A 20,052-nucleotide genomic window follows, 5' to 3' on the forward strand; every position below is an offset into this window, starting at 1 on the left:
AAAGAGGCTGACCTGCAAACCACTGTTTTTAATCCACCTCATGAATCAATGCATTCCCTTCTTCTTTACCACCTTATTCCGGATATTAATGACAAATCTATCACTGCAAAAACTGAGTCCTTACCCCATTTACTTTATTTGCAATCCACTTGATTTTAGCAGGTCTAATTGCTGTTTAAATGTCCAACTCTTTCTTTGGCTGCTCACAGCGTAACTAATCGAAGCACTGCTGGTGTTCTGCTTCGGCACTTTGTCACTTCCTCTCCTTTTGCATTTTTTTAAAGAAGAAAAATGACCTTACATTCAGAGAAGCCAGGGGAGCTTGGTCCACTGAGTGTTTCTCCTTGAGTCTTTACTCCTCTTGGTGCCCAACAACACCAACTGCAATGTTTTTCTTTCCTAATGAGACCGATCATTTCTTGGCTCACGCTGAATGTGGGTATACAGGGTATATTTCTTACCGGCCACCTTTGGCTTCATGCTCTCGGCAATGTATAATACCAAAAACCTGACTGCGTATGCCACTGACATTCGACTTGGCTTCCAAAGCATTATAGAGGTTTCTCTGTTTCTTAACTGTGTACATTGACAGTCTCTCCACAACAAGGAGCCTGTGCATGTTCCTGATTGATGCAATTGAGGGGAAAGTGGTGTATGTAGTACTAATTAAAGGTTTATCTTAAATATTACCGCCTCTGCAATGCAATTACACCAGTTATTGCTGATGGCTTCAATGTTGGTTTTGGTGGATTCCATCGTTATGACCAGTGCCTTTTTGAGCCTCCATTGACAGATTGGCCTCACAGATGAGATCCAAACGAGACACTCTCTGATTGTAAAATGTATCTTTATGCAGATGATACCGTTTTATACTGTGTGACCGATTATGTGCAATAAGTCACAGAGAAACTACTCTATACTATTTTCCAGATCCAGAAATCCAGATGACATATGTGTGCACATCTCTACTCTTGCTGGGTTTAAAGGTACAGTGTGTAGGATTTGGCAGCATCTAGGGAGGCCAAAGAGAAAACATTAAAAACCTGAATGGCCAGATCTAGATCAATGTTAGATTTCTCTGTGCTGCTGTATAAACATGGGGGCCGACTTCATTAAGAAACAAAAACAGCTGATCGGAGCCCACTTTGTCAATTATTCAACTTTTCTCTTGTTTTGCTCTCAGTTCTTTTGTCGATTAGTCGTTTCTTGTGCTTTTTTTCCTGATGAATGACTTATTTCCAAGTCATTGATGACTTGCATCTCTGGTTAACACAAGGTTTAAAGTTATTTGATTATTTCTGTTGAAACTCAGATGTGTTGAGTACATTTCTTTGGTTGAGGACAGTCCTATACTTTCTACAATGCCCATCCTTGTGTGCTAGTTTCCTCCAAAACAGAACTGATTCAGGAAAAGCTGCCTCAGGGAATACTGTGACGTCACCTAAAAATGTAGTCTGTCTGTTTCAATTCTAAAGCTGGATGAAACTATCTAGCTAATGAGAAGGCATTGAAATTGAGCTCAGGTATGTTGACTCTGCTCTCCAAGTCTGTGGGAGCTGGCAGCTCCTCACTGCTTTCTCTCTAGCTGTAATAAATATTTCTTGCTCCACTCTGTGTGAACGAAGAACATTCCTGCAGCCTCCTGTTCCCTGCTGCTGTGGAGGACAGGAACTTGAACTGCTCTGCATGGCATTTTACAAAGGAGGAACACAGACTTCTAGTCGTTAACTTCTCCTTTTATTGCACTAAAGTAGCAAGTAGAGAAAGTTGCCATACTCTCTGTGTCCGCTGACTATTTTACACATTTGCTAAAGTGTTTTAGAGAATTCAGGGCTGAACAAATTGTAGTCATTTTATTGCAAGTCATGGAGATGGAGCAATGCTTACATAGTCCCCTACTTTATCTCATTAGATCATCTCTACATTCTGTAGTGAAGTGAGTGACGACCAGGGCACAATTAGAGGAACGGGTGTAGCTCTGCACCAATCGCATAATGCAAACTAACCCTCATCTCACCCTCTTCGCCGCGCCTGTTGGCAGCCCCACACTCCACATTAAACAAATATACAACCCCGTCTGGTCCTGTTTTGCTTCCTCTCCCTCCCCTGCAACCTCCACTGGCTCGGATGCCCTTGACTTTGTTTCCAATGTCTTCAATGCTAATTCTGTGAGGTTAGGACAATAAACACCACGCTGATGGGCCCAAACCCAGAGGAGGCCACGCTTCCTGTCTGCACGGGTCGGTCTCTGGGAGAAAGACCAGAGGATCGACAGGAAAGAAGGTCAGGGAGACCGAAAGAAAAGGTAGATGAGGCCGAAAAAAATATGTGGAAAGAGAATGTGTGTGTGTGTGTGTGTGTTTTGCAGAGGAGAGGAATGTGATGCCTGGCTGTGTGTCTTTCATTGGCGACCACCTTTTGTTCGGCTTTCTTATTTGCACCGGAAACCGTCTGGTGAAGTTGCTGTAAACAAACTTTCCTCTTTCATATTTTTCAGTCTGCTGTACTTCCAGGAAACGACAACAACTGTTTCCATCGTTTTGCCTTGAACGACGCCCAGGTCAATTTTCAGCGTTTGCTATTGGTTAGACTGGGCTAGATATTCATCCACAAATTCCCAAGCATGAAACTTGTCTGCTTCATAAATATCTTTAAATATTTTGAATTAAAATGTTAAAATGTGTATCTGTACATATGTGTATATGATGCAATTTTTAAGGCTTTGACAGACTGGGGAAAGCTCAACCATGTAGCCGGCTGCAAGCTGCCTCTTTACTCTACCTCTGTCTTTCTCAGTGTTTGTGAGACATCTGGCTGCAAGCATCTTTAGGATTCCATCAATGCCGCAGCAAGGGGGGAAACCCCACAGCTGAAAAAAGCAGCCTCAGCAGTTTAAACCCGGGCCAGCTCATATCAACCTCTCATTCATTTTACAGAGCCCTCAGAGCTATAGATCTGGGCCTGCCAAGAGTAGGGACGCCAGAGGAATGAGGGGTGAGGTGCACGAGGGAGCTCATTTATAGTATAAAAGCAAGGGGGTCATTGGTGGGAGGGGTTGTGTCTGTGTGTTTGGTATCTTTGAATGGCAGCTAGGCAGTTCCAGCTGTTGTGCTGGATCCAGGCAATTAGCTGTAATCAACTCTCTGAGCTATCTGGGTGTTCCAAGACACTTTCACACGCTGGCACTCCACCGGATATCCCTCATCACCACACACACACACACACACACACACACTCAAGCACATACACTGAGTTCTACCTGGAAACAAAAGTAATAGTGCGAGGCTTCAACCCCTTTTTAAAGGTGGAGAATGTACGAGAACATGGGTATTCTTGCACATGTGTGTGCGAGAGTGATGTGTGGTGGTTGTTTGTAGCCAGGTCTCCGTGGGCCTCTCCAGCCCGTGGCTCTCAATCTGTTCAAGCCTCACCATGTGTTGCGCACATGTTCTCAACCGCCCTGTGAATCAGTCTTTGTGCAGAGCAGCATCCTCCACAGCAGTTACTGTAGTTCCCTTTGTTACAACCACTGGTCTGGTCCGCAAGGGAAAGCACCTTCACCCCAATATGCTGGACAAAGTGGTGCATGTGCTCATAGGAACTTACGCACACACACATTGTGGAGAAATTCCCGCATGCATACATGACAAAAATGTAAGTTCAGGCATTAACTCGGAGAACAGAGGTTGTTCTCTACCTTTTCTCAAACCACTGTGACTGATCCCTGTTTCCAACAGGGATCATCGGATAGTCCTGTGAGCTCTCAGTGCCACTTCTCATCCCCACAGTGTGTGGGCTGAGTTGGCCTGCAGAGGCACCGCAGGCAGGCCGGGACGACGGCTGCTACGGGCAACAGCTGCCGGACAAAATGGAGCAAAGAAATTCCACTCCCAGTTCCCAGAAACAGTACTGCAATATTATTTACATGTTGTGAGAAGAAGAACAAAATGCACCTTGCTACAGGGTAATTGTGTTTCCTAAATGCATGTAGAATGTTTTTACCTTCATGATTTAACTTTAATAGCCCCTTATTCATGCCCTTATATAACTCATGAGCATGCATCTATGTATTTAGTAAACATAATGAGACCAATAAGGTGAAACCTCAGGAATTCCAGAGGCGGGATGATATAGGACTTTACCACAGATTGCAATTAAAGATAATTGTGAATATTTTCACATTAGTGACAAAAAAGTATTGCTTTCTATAATGGTGATTAAAGAAGTACAAAATAAAAAGCTATTAAAACAATACAGGAATTATCATGTAAGAAAGAACCGACACACAATGTTGCTATTTGTTTTTATTTATCCTTTATGTATGCAGAGGGACTTTATGATGACCTTATTTAAGATTGTTTGTCCTTTACAAAAAAAGGATGTTTTCTAGAAAAAGATTTCCTCTCTGTGATGCAATAAAAAAAATGTGATTCCAGTATGTTTTTGTAAGAGTTGTAAGCATATTTTGATGAATATCTGGATAATATAGGGAACCATAGTTATTTACACTGGGATAATCATATTGTTCCTAAAGAATTCAGTTTGAGTTTTCCTCCACATACGCAGGTCAGAGGTCAGGGCTAGACACAGAGCTGGGAGGGATTCAGTATGTTTGTCAGCAGGTACATGCTGAAATAATGGCATGAAGCTGGTCTCATTACTCACTGCAATGTAGTTACAGTAGTAGTTATATTGTCTGTATTGGTTACTGTTGGTCAGCGGTTGACCTCCAACAACAAACGTCCTTCTTAACCTGAGCTCTTTGTCCCACATCTCCAGTTGTCTCACCTTGAACCCGACTCACACTCTCAGACAATCTCACAGATAGAGATCATATCGAGACAAACGAATCCTGCACATGCGGGAACGCACACACACACACACACACACACACACACACACGTATACTTGACTCTCGACTTTAGCCAGCGTGAAGCTCAGCACATTCTTGTCGGGCATGTTGACACCTTGGCAGGATCTACGAGGAGGTTCTGGCTTCAGGAGCATTTTGTTATTCCAACGTTTCTGCTCTTGAGGAGAGTGACTCCCCCATCTTTAAGCCACAGACCAAATAATAAAGAAGCCAAGTATTCCAGTCGCACCACATGCAACATTAGTGGATTTTGGAACCATACTTGAATGGACGTATAATATTATTTTTCTGGCTCAGTCGAGCCCAATGTATTTTCATATATTTATGCTGATAGGTTTAACTGCGGTGCAGACTACTGAAGATGTTGAATTCCCACTATGTACTGGGCTAAAGGTGAGAGACTCTGGACAATTAGACAGGCACATTCACACTAATAGTCACACCTGCTTAATACATATTTAAAAGTATATATATATATTAATTGTAGGCAAGATAGTTTTGCAAGAGAGCCATTATCCTTTAACTGTAGGAACGTCTAAAATATTAATTCACCTATTTAATTTTGCACTTTTGACATCGCCTCATCATGTAAAGTTTACAAAAGGATACAAATCAATACAGCAGAACCAGAACTATCGTTGTTTCTATTCCTAGTGAACACCTGGTGCCTACATTACCTACATGTTTTGGTTCTACTCTGCGTTTTGGGTCATTGTTTGTGTTTATTTGCAGTTCTTGACTGCAGCAGCAAAACATCTCTGATAAACGGCTCCACACGACCTGCTGAGCACCCAACGGACAACGTTTGTGAACATAGTGGAGCAACGACAGACCAGACATTCCCCTCAGGAGTTGGTGAAAACCAAAACTGAGATAATTGACCTTTTATTAACTTTTTCTCAGTGTGTAAACACACCTGATCTTGTTTCTCACAGATTTATATCTATTATACGAAGATAATATATGAGTAAATAAGTAACAGATTTGCAGGTAAGCAGATGTGCCATTCCACAACCTCTCCCATGAGTGTCTCAGCCCGTGTGCCTCCAGCTCCGTGTTTCCAGCAACACATTCGACTCCATTACAGTCTGCGTTGTTTTTTCTTCTTCTTGTGTTTCACTATATTTCCCGCTATGTGATGAACCTGACTAATTAGTGGCTGGCAGCCTGTTGTGACCCATGTCTATAAATAGGCTTCCTTGTGCCTCGGGCCTCCTTTTAGTCAGTCCCTCTTAGTGGTCTTAGAATGTCTTTACCAATGTGGGGCACAGGACGGCTAATGTCAAACACATGTGGAGAGTAAAAGGGTTTGCAGCGGAGGCAGGCAAAGATGCTTCATCTTTTCAGTGATAATGACTTGATTCCTACTCTGCTTCTTTCAGCCTTTGCCTTTGATCTCCTGCAAGTCCGCCTGCAAGACAAGCATAAAATTACAGGAGAGAGTAATGGCTTTAAAAGCCCCATACTTTACTGTTACACGTGTAATTAGGAGTACTCTCCCCCTCCCTCGCTCCCTGCTTTTAGTCCTCCTTCTTTCTTCCTGTTATCTACCCTTTGACACTTGTTATTTCTCTCCCATTTGTTTGCCGTGTGCGTTTGCGTGTGCATGCATCCATGGCTCTTGACACATTTGCCACTGACGACGGCATGACTCAGATGCCAGTGGAACAGGGTGCGTCGCACTGTGCCAACTGCACATATTTTCGAAGTCAAGATTTGCAAGTCTTTCATAAAGCCCCCTCACTTGTAAACAGAACAAGGGTCTGTAGGAAGGACACTGAACTTCACTTATGAGCAGTGTAGAGCTATTCACAACATTGAATAGAGTATTGTGTATCTTATCTGAACTAGCTTTTTAGGACGTGAACACAGCGCGCTCGTCCAGTTAATATTGAAATGTACTGAATTCAAGTGAGAGCGTTCACCGATGCAGGGCTTAGTCTCTGGCCTTGTTTGCCTCCTCCCCCTGTCCTGCCTACCTCTCTCCATCCCCTGACCACTTCCTCCTGCCTTTGAAGCAGGGCGCCCTTCTTTGCTGTTGCCAGACAGGATACCCCACATCCTGTGCGAGACAGGAAGGAGTCCTGCTCCTTGTCCCTGACACACAATCTGTGCTCCCGCAACCCCGTTACTTTGCTCACAGACAAGCAACAAAATGTTGCTCTCGCTCGTGCACATAGAAACAACAGTGAACACATTATGCTTCATCGAAAGAAAGGTTAAAAGAAACCCCCAAAAAAACAGTTCTTGGAGGTGCATTTCAAATCTTTGAGGATCTCAACAGCTGACACCAATTTGCCTGAGCCTCTTTTGAATGGGCTCGCCCATGCTTCAGTGATCATTGGCCAGACCCCCATCTGATGCAGACCTAGGAGTGGTTTTGGTTGCTGCACTGATAAACCACATGCACATCGGGAATTTGTTCTCCAGTACTTTGAGAGCTTTCTTAAACTCATACAAATGCACAGTCAGGGTTTGTCAAGGGATCAGCTGGGATGAGGAGCGTCGAGCGTCTGGCGGTTCAAATGTACTACGCTCCATTCCAGCTGTTGCATTAAACAAAAATGCATTATAGTGTATTTATTACACCTCAAAGGTGTCTGTCAAGGAGGGGAAAGTGTCGTTTGTCGGAACTCATGTCCCACGAAATGCAACGTCTGCTGTAAGTCAAAAAAAGAACCTGGTTTGTGTCAAGCTCAAGCTTTTATTTCAGGGAGACTTTATTTTTAATGTTAAAATGTATTTAGATTGTACTGCTAAATTTGATATACTGCAGCCTCACCCTTGGCCACCGCCCCGTGTCGCAGGCTCTCGGGGAAGTTCTCTGTTTAGTCCCCGATGTGGAACTGTGCCTGCTTTCATCCGCCTGCAGTCTGAGGTCAAAGTGACTCAGCCTGAGACCTATAGGGCCCCACCTAACCTTCTCTGACGCTCATGTCACTGGTTCTTGGACCGGCATGTCGGCTTGTGAGAATATTCCCTTTCAGCGCCGTGAAAACAGGCGCACACCCAAAATAGTTGGCGTCATCCCAGAATGTAGAGAATCACTCCACAGCTATGGACCAAATGACTGTTCTCTGTCCAGCAACAGCATGTCTGACTTCTGCCAGCAGCAGTCCGCCTCGCTGCCCGTCAACTTTCAGGTGTGGGAACCCCCTCTCTCCGCCAGGCAGCCATCCAATGCATCGCAGTAATTTAGACCATTAAGATGCAGTTTGGAGGTCTGAGAGCTGCTGCACTGGAAGCTGGCAATGAAACAGATTCACACACCACTCCCAGCTTCAAATGGCCAAGCTGGAGAGAGGAAATGGCACTGAGGTGGACTGATGGGCTGGATTAGCCATTTGAACTTGATTCAGTTATCAGTACCTCAGGGGTCAGATCACATGCTCCGAATGCTTTTGTTTGCAATGTGTATCTACTTGTGTATATTGGGATGCTCTGTCCTCATCGTTTGGCCATGTGAGCCAATATTAGCGCGTCAGTCTTTTTACTACTAAGTGTCTATGTGACTGGATGTGTGGCACAAGGCTCATAAAGTTGACCCATGATCTAAAGTTGTTTATCCAACAGGAGTGAGATATAGACAAAAACAGAATATTGGAAATAAGTTTTACACACAGCTTTCAATTTTTGTATTTTTGTATTCTATACTTGTTCATCCTTCCAACTTCCACTCTTCTTTCTGGGGTGCAGAACGCCAGTTTCACCATAACACACACGTTTTGTTTTGGTGATGACACCTTGTTTCAGAGTTGACTATATCTGTCATATCCATTCCCCACCTCGTCTACTTAAATATATTTGCTGCACATAGTCATGTCTGCTGTTTTTTGCCATGGTGAGCTGGAACCTGGATGGGTTGGTGCGCAGTGACAGGAGACATCTAGTGGCCTGTTTGGATTTTGGCACAATTAAAATTACTGTATTATTAAAGCTTGCAAATAAAATGTGCAAGATTTGAGAGGAGTATTCTTTCTGTTCACCTCTTGAATAAGACAAAGATCCAGCAGGCAGGAGGCTTAATATACAACTCAAAGCGGAAGGTTTCTTCTCTCCAGCACATTGCCATGATATTTCTGATATTTCCATCTTGCCATTCAAAAGCCATGTCCCTGCTGTACTCGGCATTATAATATATGAATGATGATGTTGATGTTTCAAAGTGTGCCAATGCCTTGAACCTCCTTGATGTTTGATAACTTCAACCGTAAATGTCAAGTTTGGAACAGAAAAGTGACACGGTGTGGGAATGCTGCTTTGAAGAGTGGGAGTCAGCGTGGGGACCACATGGGGACACAATCCAGCTTTAATATGCTTGAATTGGCACACGAGTCAATGTAAGCTAACCCCCGAAGTTCAGGATTAATTAAGCTCTTGCTAGACTTTGGGCCCCACTCTCCTTTTCTCATCAGGCACTCTCACCCTGATGGTTACCATGCCGATTGTTTCTGCCACCCATTACTGGCTATGTTTTGACAAACTCCTTGCAGATGAATGGTTAAAGGCAGCAGAGCCATGGTGTTAATTATTATAGCACAGAATGCTTACAGTAAAGGTCTTTCTGACGTTTGTGAGCAAATTTCAAATGGTACATCCACATGGGCATGTGTGTGTGTGTGTATGTATATATATATATAAATACTGTAAATACACGTGCGCTTTAGACATATGAGTAGTGGTGTGATTTAGGTTTTCAAAGAGCTATTAAAGCCCTTAAAGCGAAGTGTGGCTTCTCTACCAGTTACAGAAGGCGGTTCGTTGCTCTGCCTCACGGTCTCTCAGCTCAGGACAGAGGCGTGGGTCAGTGCTCAGTCTCACAGTGGCTGTAACACATACATTACGCGTGCACCTGCACAAACACACAGAGGGAGGGAATGCAGAAAGACTTTGAATGCCGTCACCTTCCAAACTTGAATTCTAACTCTATTTTAATGCACAGTAAAGGATCTGTCTGTTGTGAGTTAGCTATGGATGCAAATCACACAGAGACTGATGCTGGACATTACATGTTTAGCCACTACAGGCAGACCTATTGATGCAATACATGACAGTAAAGCGTGTACATTTAGTAATGCGTTGGAGTTTAACTGCGGTAGCTGCTGTCCTGTCTGTGTGTCTCAGAACAAGGACCCTTGGTTGCAGTTGTGGCCCTTTGTAGTTCAGAGCCGATAGCTTTCTGTGAATCGGCATTGTAACGACTCGAACAGATGAATGCAGACAAGCCGATGCCAAAGTCTGTGTGGTTTTGAGAGTGTATGTTTCGGCATGTCTGGAAGGAGCAGCGTGTTATTTTACATCAATGGTCTCTGCGTCCTCGGATGCAGAACATTTCTTCGAGCATGCAGGAGGCTTCTTACGGCTAATAAGAGATGGAAAGCTCAACTTCTATTATATTCTAGCCAGAGAGAGAGAGAGGGGAGTTTGCTAAAAAAGAGTACCACTAACTTGCTTTGAAGTGATATACACTTTTCAAAATGTTGCCCCCCAAATTGTTACACAAGAGTCAAAAACCCTGCCGAAGCCTGTGGAGCTTTGTTCTGGTAGAGTGGTGCTTCAAGCTAAATGCTAACCCTTAGCCTACTAACATTAGCTCATCATCACTAATTACAAAGAGAACGTAATTAATTTGGCATGTGTCTGATCATAAAATATAACATGCATAGAATATGGCCTGGATGAATCGTTATTACAATTCATCCTGTGGGGAACGTGAACGTCTCAACCAAGTTTCATGGCGATCCGTCCATTAGTAGTTGATGCATTTCCCCCAAAACCACAAATGTCAACTTGCTGGAGGCACAAGAGGAAAAGAAAGGGGATCACCAAAGTCCGTGTCTTCATCTTAGGGCGATTGTGGATGTCTGAACAAACTTGTGCGGCGATACTTTGATCTGCTGGTGGCACAGACATGTGTTCATGTTAATGTGGACCTTATTTTTCTTTGGCAAATAAGCGCGTGTATATAAATTAGTCTTCGTCTGTATCCTGTTTTTAAAGAGCCAACGTGGGAGGAAACCAAAGTCTAAGATTGTATGCTCGTGTCTTGATTGGCACTATTTTAACAACTTTACCTCAGTGTGTAAATGTTTTTACAAGTTCACTCACACTGTCTGAATGTTTGTGATCCCAAATATGACAATCTCCCTCATGTGTGTCTTATTCTCACAGCATGGGCTGTCATGTATGACCTCAAGTAAACAACTTCTTCAAAGTGTTGCTCTTTTAATGCATGACTAAATTGCTGCAGGCCTGTAAACTTTAACAGCTGTTTGGTTGCTCATTTGCACTTTCCTGTGTGGCTCATGTTGAGTGGAAAATGTCCCTGACAGCTTGACTGTTATGAATCTACTCGTTCCCATAAAACATTTCTTTTCCAGTGCTTGAACGTAGTGGGCCAGTCTCGACATTTCTTCTCATTGAGGGAAACTTGTGAAGAGAAACTGCTGTAAAACGGTGGAGTAAAAGTGTTTATTACTGCTTGTTGATTAAGGAGCTTTTCCATTTTTTTTAACAGAGATCATTATGTTGCATCAAAAAATAATACATGAGGTGCACCTATTAATACAGCACATCACTGGTCCCCTTTGCATGCTAACAAGGCATCAAATAGGCACTCGTATACATCTGCATCTACAGCAAAAAGCTGAGAGCGATAGTCTTTGCAGTGTTTAACTCTGAATCAAAGCTTTTAAAGAAGAAATGTTCTATTATTTTACCAGTTAACTCCTGATTAAGCAGAAATAGTCAAAGTTGGTGCTTATTCACCTGAGCAAACAGCTGCGGAATACGCAGGTTGGTGTTGGATATTGGCTTCCCCTTTGCCAGTTTTAGAGTGAAAGGTAAATATTCCACTCTGGGATGTTGGCAGCACCTGAAGCAGTCCAGAGCAGGCTCCCTTCAGTCCCAGATCTGTTCACTGCAAGGGGAAATGTACCAAATGTATACATCTAAATATACTGGAAAGTGCCAGCTGTGCACACACATTACATCACCTTAAAATCCAGTTTATATTGATCTTAAATGTTGTTATGTTGAAGCATTTATGCCTTGATTATCAGTATGTGTGTGTGTGTGTGTGTGTGTGTTTGTGTGGGTGTGTTTCTGTGCAGTAATAAGCAGGTTTACCTGCAGTAATCATCGGCACTGCGTCTGCACGTCTGCAGCAGATGTGTGCTCAGTGGTGTTTCAGAGGAGACAGACTTACTGTGGGAAAGAGGGAAACTAGTCTGAAGAGAAGTAAATAAAGCCTCTCCTATTCAGAGACCTGAAAAAAGATACATTCAACAGAAGAAATACAACATGTTTCCACTATTTGAAATATAGTACTGCTTGCCTCTTAGAAGCTATTTTTATTAGACTGGTTATTATGTTATACTTTTTAATTGGGTAACATTAAATAGTCATAGGAATTTGTTTTTACAATATTATTTAAAAATATGTAGGCATAATAATAATAATGAATGACGCACTTAAATGGTGGTTTGATAAGTCATCCTTAAATTTGAACAAAACTAATAATGGATTTTTCTCATCAAAAATAAGGATGAAAAAGTTTGAGTCTATAATGGAATTTATATTAAATAGTTGAAAAACTGACATGTAAATCTCATATAGCGCATGTAAAAACAATGGTATTAAAGAATATTTCTGTTTCGAACAAAGCAGTTTGCGTTAGAATTAGGGCTGTCAGCGTTAACGCGTTAATCTATGCGATTAATTTGGCCGCGTTAACGCACTAAAATATTTTAACGCAATTAGCGCAAGTTTTTTTTTTTTTTTTTTTTTTTTACCGCGGCAGTACGGTTTGACACTGTTTCCGTTTTCAAAACAATCATTTCTCCGCGAAAATAAGGAGCAGAAATCAGTTTAACTCGTGGATGAATCAGTCGGGTTTCCTCCTGCTCCTCCTTCCTCCCGTCTCCCCCTCTGACACACAGAGGAACAGAGGAGCGACGTGTCGGGGGACGCGGCGCGGAAAGAACGCGACACACGAAACCTTCACCGTGATTGGTCAATCCGTTTGTCTGTCAACATTTCGGGGGGAAAAAAAAACCAATGAACACTCAGTAAATCACAAAGGACCTCCCACCTCACAGGTTAGGCTCATTTAGCAGCCTGTCAGTCAGAGAACCAGAGGACACGGCGCGAGGACAATGAGGCTCATTTCAGAGCTGAGATTGTTCTGGAATGTTTGATGTAGAACACGTGGGGATGTGTCACATGCAAAAGACTTTAAACGGTGAATTTAATTTATTTTGTAAAATGTATAAAATGCCCCCAGCCTCCAGAGGGTTAACGTGACATATGTGAATGTCAGTCAGTTACCAAGGCCACTGGTTCTGCTGCTGTTCAATGTTAAAGATGACAGGACCAATGGGGTCTCAATATACTTCTTTTTTTAAACTAATCTGATGTTTCACTGAAGAAACAATTTATCATCCACGATATTAAATACCTCGCTGGCACTGTATATGTAGGAGCCTCTTTGAAAACACAGCTCTGTGTGAAGTTTTGTCTTTAAAAAGAAGGAAAACACTTTTAACCCTTGTGTTGCCTTTGGGTCATTTTGACCCGATTAAATATTACACCCTCCCCCCGCCTTTGGGTCATTTTGACCCGATTCAATGTTTCACCCTCCTGTTACCTTTATATTTACTAACATATTTTACCCTTTGGGTTCAATTTGACGCCAGCAATTAAAACCTCCAGAAAATTATTAGAATTAATATTGTTTTCCAAGTTTAAGTGTGAGGCACTTTATGTTTGTTTGTTGACTACCGAAAGAACACCGACATTAAACATTGAATGGGGTCAAATTAACCCGAAGGCGGCAGGAGGGTGTAATATTGATTCGGGTCAAAATGACCTGAAGGCAACACAAGGGTTAAACGGTGAATTTAATTTTTTTGGTAAAATGTATAAAATGAGCCCAGCCTCCAGAGGGTTAACGTGACATATGTGAATGTCAGTCAGTTACCAAGGCCACTGGTTCTGCTGCTGTTCAATGTTAAAGATGACAGGACCAATGGGGTCTCAATATACTTCTTTTTTTAAACTAATCTGATGTTTCACTGAAGAAACAATTTATCATCCACGATATTAAATACCTCGCTGGCACTGTATATGTAGGAGCCTCTTTGAAAACACAGCTCTGTGTGAAGTTTTGTCTTTAAAAAGAAGGGAAACACTTTTAACCCTTGTGTTGCCTTTGGGTCATTTTGACCCGATTAAATATTACACCCTCCCCCCGCCTTTGGGTCATTTTGACCCGATTCAATGTTTCACCCTCCTGTTACCTTTATATTTACTAACATATTTTACCCTTTGGGTTCAATTTGACGCCAGCAATTAAAACCTCCAGAAAATTATTAGAATTAATATTGTTTTCCAAGTTTAAGTGTGAGGCACTTTATGTTTGTTTGTTGACTACCGAAAGAACACCGACATTAAACATTGAATGGGGTCAAATTAACCCGAAGGCGGCAGGAGGGTGTAATATTGATTCGGGTCAAAATGACCCGAAGGCAACACAAGGGTTAAACGGTGAATTTAATTTTTTTGGTAAAATGTATAAAATGAGCCCAGCCTCCAGAGGGTTAACGTGACATATGTGAATGTCAGTCAGTTACCAAGGCCACTGGTTCTGCTGTTCAGTGTTAAAGATGACAGGACCAATGGGGTCTCAATATATATTTTTTTTTTACTAATCTGATGTTTCACTGAAGAAACAATTTATCATCCACGATATTAAATACCTCGCTGGCACTGTATATGTAGGAGCCTCTTTGAAAACACAGCTCTGTGTGAAGTTTTGTCTTTAAAAAGAATGAACTTTTAACTTTTAACTTTTAATTGCGATTAATCGCGATTAATTAATCGCAATTTCAAAATGTGCGATTAATTAGTTACTTTTTTTTAATCGATTGACAGCCCTAGTTAGAATACAAGCCAATATAAGTTATGTAATGTCCACCTATTTTGGAATATTTTGTAAAGTAATACAATTTTTTTTTTATATACAAAAAGAGCAGTAAGGATTATTCCTAAAGTGGATTCAAGAGAAAACTCCAACAGACTGTTGAGTCAAGAATATTGAAATTTAGAGATTTAGTTAAGTTACATATATTCTTAGTTATATACAGGGCTAAAAGTATTCCCCAAAAAATAGCGGTAGTTTTTTATAGTTCAGAAGACAAGGCAGGGCTCCAGACTAACTTTTTTAACTAGGAGCACAGTCGCTCCTAACTTAAAATGTTAGGGGCGCAAGCAGAAAATTTAGGGGCGCACTTTTTCCTGGGTCAAAATGGGTCTTGGGTGGTCCCATAAAAAAATTTTGCGCGCTATGCGCGCACCTTCTATTCATGCAGTCGAGCTATTGAGTGCGTGATCAGCAGCTGGCCGCTCTGCCGTGATACGCGCACACAGGTGAGCACACCTCCTTGAAACATACTATTGAGAACATATTCGCTGACATGAACCTGATGAACACAGTTGTTTTTGTTTTTTTCAACGCAGACTTTTTTTTGCCTTAGGCGCTCGGGATTTGTCATAGGCGCTCGGGAAAACGGCTTAGGCGCGCGCCCAAATTTTCTCTGCAGGAAAAACCCTGACACACTATAAATCGACTTGCAAAGTTTTCCCATCATTTTTACTGTATTACTGATAAATAATTTGACAATATACAATCTTATGCCTGTTTGCCTTCATGAACTGCAAAACATTCACAACAGAGAACTCTTCAGAAGTTACTGTATTGAGTTTAAACATATTTGAAGAGAAAACATACCTTGAGCATGTGCATGTTGCACTACGATGTGGCCAATCAAAACATTTGTTGGTTTCTAGAGATGCACCGATCAGGTTTTTGGTGCCGATCACCGATCACTGAAATCAGTATCTGCCGATCACCGATAATACCGATCACCGATCACTGAAATCAGTATCTGCCGATCCGATAATACCAATCACCGATCACGGTGTTGATTGAAGCATTCTATTTATTGTGTAGCATTATTGCCTAGGACTATGAGGAAATACATATATAAAGCAACTCAAACATTAAAGAAATTACCAATTTCTTTAAACATTTAGAACTTTTACTTTGAAAAATTTCCTAATTGATACATTAAAATTGTTTGATTGCTATTGTAGGATTTCAGATATGTATGGAACACATCTGCATCATTCATTTCCTGGAACTCTTGGGAAATCTATATACAGGACTTTTCTTAACATACAAAAGACTGACTAATTTTTATAAACTCTTCCTTGGTACAGTAAACATTTTTAATGTTAGCATAATTTAAGCTAAATCTCAGAAACTATCTATAAAGATACAACATCAGTTCATTGTTTACTTTTATATGTTAGTGTATGATTTGTCGACATCTTATTTTGATAAACGGATGTTGTTTCACGTGGTTCTTTCCGCTAACTTTGCAAAACCGGATGTTGTCACTTAAATCCTTCCGCTAACGTTATCAAAACCCTCGCGCGCTCCAGATCGAATGCGTTTACCGTGAACATCAGTCTATAAGGGCTCAGACATGTGAGAGTCGGCTGAGTTGACCCAGAGATTCAACTCGGGGGACGGGGACGCCGCTCGGTGGTGAGGATCCCCTCGTGAACCTCTCACTCTGCGGCCCTCCGCTGCGGTGCGCCTCTTTTCACACATTAGCCCCCCCCCCCCACACACAGGCCAGCCTTCTGCTTCTTCGGTTTTCGTCTCCTTTCTTCTTCTTCTGGAGTTAATGTCGGTTAGCAAACCAGTCATTCAGGCATTACCGCTAACTATAGTGGGCTGAAGTGTAGAACAAGTTTGTAAACAACAAAAATATTTAATAACAAAAAAAAGAAATCTGCTAATTTACTGGTCGCAAATGCGCGAGTTGATGAAAAATTTACTCGCACTGTGTCTAATTTTAGGCGCAAAATGCGACCATTTGGTCGCAGTCTGGAGCCCTGCAAGGACCAAGAAAGAAATGTAATTTTAAGTATCAATGTACACAGCTTACTTTAAAGCAGTGGTTGTCATCAAACTGTGGATTTCTCTTCTGAAGGATTTCTAAAGAAAAAACAGAATAATTCGTGTCAGGTATACTATTTCCTCGATCGACAGTGAATTATTGTCTATGGCTCTTGTTTGTTCTTGTCTCATGTTACTGTACGTAGTTGTTGTTCAGTAATGTAATTGACAGACCAAATATCTCTCCTGTTTATTTACTTTTTAGGCGAGAGGCAGCAGGCCAAAGAAGAGTCTTCTCCTCCCTGCTCCTTCTTTGTCATGGGGTTTGTAAATAAAGTTGTGTTTTGACTGTGAATAGCTGTTTATTTATTTCTTTTTGTATTCTGTAATTGTACATTACCATAAGTGGAACAACAACAAAAAGAAAGGAAAGTATTGTATGTTTTCTGTTCTTATCGACTCAGAAAAGGCTTGTTTGTGCTAGTTTGAAAGACTAACCAGACATGTTATTTCATAGGACAAAGTAGGAGGTAGATGTCACAGACACAGTTGTTTACTTTATCGTCAAACTTGAGGCTTTGGACAGGTGTCCAAAGTTCACAGTTAGAGGATCAGTTTGATGAGAGAAGATTAATAAACTAACATATGTTAATTATTCCGCTTTTGAGGTGCTGGTAGGTTGTTATTGTTAAGATTAGACTATGCCAGACTAAATATTCTCCCTGTTTGCAGTCCTATTGCTAAGCCAAGCTAATCATCTTCTGGCTACAACCTCATAGATGGTTGAAGTAGGACAACATTATATATTAGATATTGGATAAAGCTAAGAAGTGAGAAAAAAAAGTAAAGGAAAAGTTTGATATTTTTTGGAAATACGGTTATTGGCCTGCTGAGTTAGATGAGGAGACTATTGACAGTTACTTCAGCTTTAATTAAGTCTGCATCTAACTTGAGTGCCAAACCAGAGCCCTGTGAGGTTTAGTCTCTACATTGTGGGTGTGTAGTTTACACCTTCCCTGTCATGTTGTGGCCAGACTGTGTGGTTTCTGTTTATTTATGTATGAAAAACACAGGAATATATGTGGCCTGAATTAGGGGGGCGGAGGCCATGCAGACCCACTCTGAGCCCACCTTCAAGAGAACCAACGGGGCCACAGAAACCCTCCATTAAACCAGAGCTTTATTTTTAGCCTTCAACTCAATAAAGAAGTCATTCAAGTTAATCCAGGGGCAAATATTTCATGGTGAGTTATAGAAATAAATCATGGCATTTATTTACATTCATGCTACAATCTAACATTTTATGAAGATAGTGAATTTGCTCACTGTCAGTGGGATTAGGAGGAGAGGGGGAGCACAGCCTCTTCATAAAGTATCAGCTGAAAGAAAGAAAAATGACGACCCTGCGCATTGGGTATGACCGCTCCACTACCTCAACAACATTCGAACATTCTTCAGTGGCACTAGAAAATATTTTTGAAAGGTTGGGAGAAGGAGAGAAACCCAAGACATAAACATGTGGAGCCAGGAGAGCTAACAGGCTCAGGAGGACAACCTGCCAACGGGAGCTGTGGCTTCTAGGAATGTGCACAAACACTCTGCCTCTCTGTTGCCCTCGGTGCCGGGTATCATCCGTGCTCCCAGTTTCTCCTTCTGTCTATTTCAAAGTGGAAACTGCCGAATGCAAATATGTTGTGCCAATATTTTGTACGGTTATTTTCTTGCCACATTATTGCCAAAAAACGTCTAAAAGGAATAGTTTGACATCTGGTGAAATATTCATATGACCTTTTCTTAACGAGAGTAAAATGAGTAGATTGATACCACACCGCTGCTGATTAGCATAGGTTAGCATCTCCTAGCACCTCTAAAGCTCACTAATTAAATTGTTACTTTACGTTTGATTAATCCAGATAAAAAAATATGAAAACTCATCATTTTAGGCCTCGCCAGATAACGTTTCTCCTGTCTGCTTCTCCAAGCGGGGAGCATGACCTCTAAATGACTGTATGTAATACTGATTATGCAAGAATATACTTTATTTAACATGTAGAAAGTCATCTTGCAGTAACCTACCTCCGGTCAAGGTTTTTAGAAAGGTTTGGGGAAAAACATACGTATGCACTTAGACCAAAATTCAAATGTTCAGTTGAATACATTCAGAATGATAGAAAATCCTTCAATAATGGACCCACCCTTTTAAGTTATATTTACTGTACAGACGAGAGTCAGACCGTGATATCTCATTTTAACTCAACAAGAAAGTGAATCTTGTGTCTGTGCGTGTGCGTCAAACCAAAATGTTAAAGCATTCAGATCCAGATGAGGTAATGCAACTCTCAAATAAACACCATAAAAATTAACTTCTTTATAGATTCTCCTCAAATAAATACAATAAATGTCATCGAAGTATAAATGTGTAAATCAAACTTTTAGTCTAACCTTGCTGCCCTTGTCCATTTTATGAAGTACTTGACGTTTGGGGGCAGGAGTGTGGCAGCGTATTGTTGTTCCTGCCCTGCTCACTTCACCTTGACGGCTCACCAGCTGCTCGCTCAGCAGTGAGTCGACGGCACAGACAGCAGCTCGTTTACACAACCCCCCCTATCACAATGTTTCCCCTCCATCAAGTTGGTGTAATTTATTTCATGCATGTCAATCTTGTCAGTATAATTTTCTTCATCACATGCCGCAACAGTAGACTTTTGGTCACAGTTGATGACAGTTTTAGACGTTTGTGGAGTGAAATACAGCCCTCTGCATAGTCCACACGGCAGCTTCACACCATATGCCCTGTTGTCTTTGCACCGTGTGTCTGCCTGACCTGGATGGAATTTAAATATGATACTGCACCAATGTCACGCAGGTAAGTCCTTGCGTCGCATTTGTTAAAGTACTCCAGAGTATTTAGAGGTGCACAAAGAGACAACATCTATCTGATGTTGCTGTTATCAATGTTACTGTGGACGCAAGCGCTTGATTCATTAAGAGCAAGAACAAAAGCGCCAAAAGAGATTCATGGCAAGGTTTGTTTGTCAGAGATTCTGCTCCAGGATCATAAAAAGGTATTTCACAATTACAGTTTAGAAAAAACAATCAGGCATTTGTCACCAGATTTAAAATCACAGTGGTTTGATTGATGAAAATGCACGAACGCTTTTGAATAAAAAGGTTATGCTTTAGACAAGGAAAGGCGATCCAGCAGGCGAAC

At 41.5% G+C, this 20,052-nt stretch overlaps 1 long non-coding RNA gene across 1 annotated transcript in view; it reads left to right on the top strand.

Annotated features, from left to right (window-relative positions):
• Positions 1–17,190, top strand: part of LOC130196612 (uncharacterized) — a 44,532-nt gene extending 27,342 nt beyond the window's left edge. Inside the window, exon 3 of the long non-coding RNA XR_008832275.1 lies at positions 17,107–17,190. This is a non-coding gene — a long non-coding RNA (uncharacterized LOC130196612). The remainder of the gene's footprint in view (positions 1–17,106) is intronic.
• Positions 17,191–20,052: the final 2,862 nt, after the last annotated feature.

Source organism: Pseudoliparis swirei, chromosome 7, assembly GCF_029220125.1.
Source record: "Pseudoliparis swirei isolate HS2019 ecotype Mariana Trench chromosome 7, NWPU_hadal_v1, whole genome shotgun sequence".
NCBI lineage: Eukaryota > Metazoa > Chordata > Actinopteri > Perciformes > Liparidae > Pseudoliparis > Pseudoliparis swirei.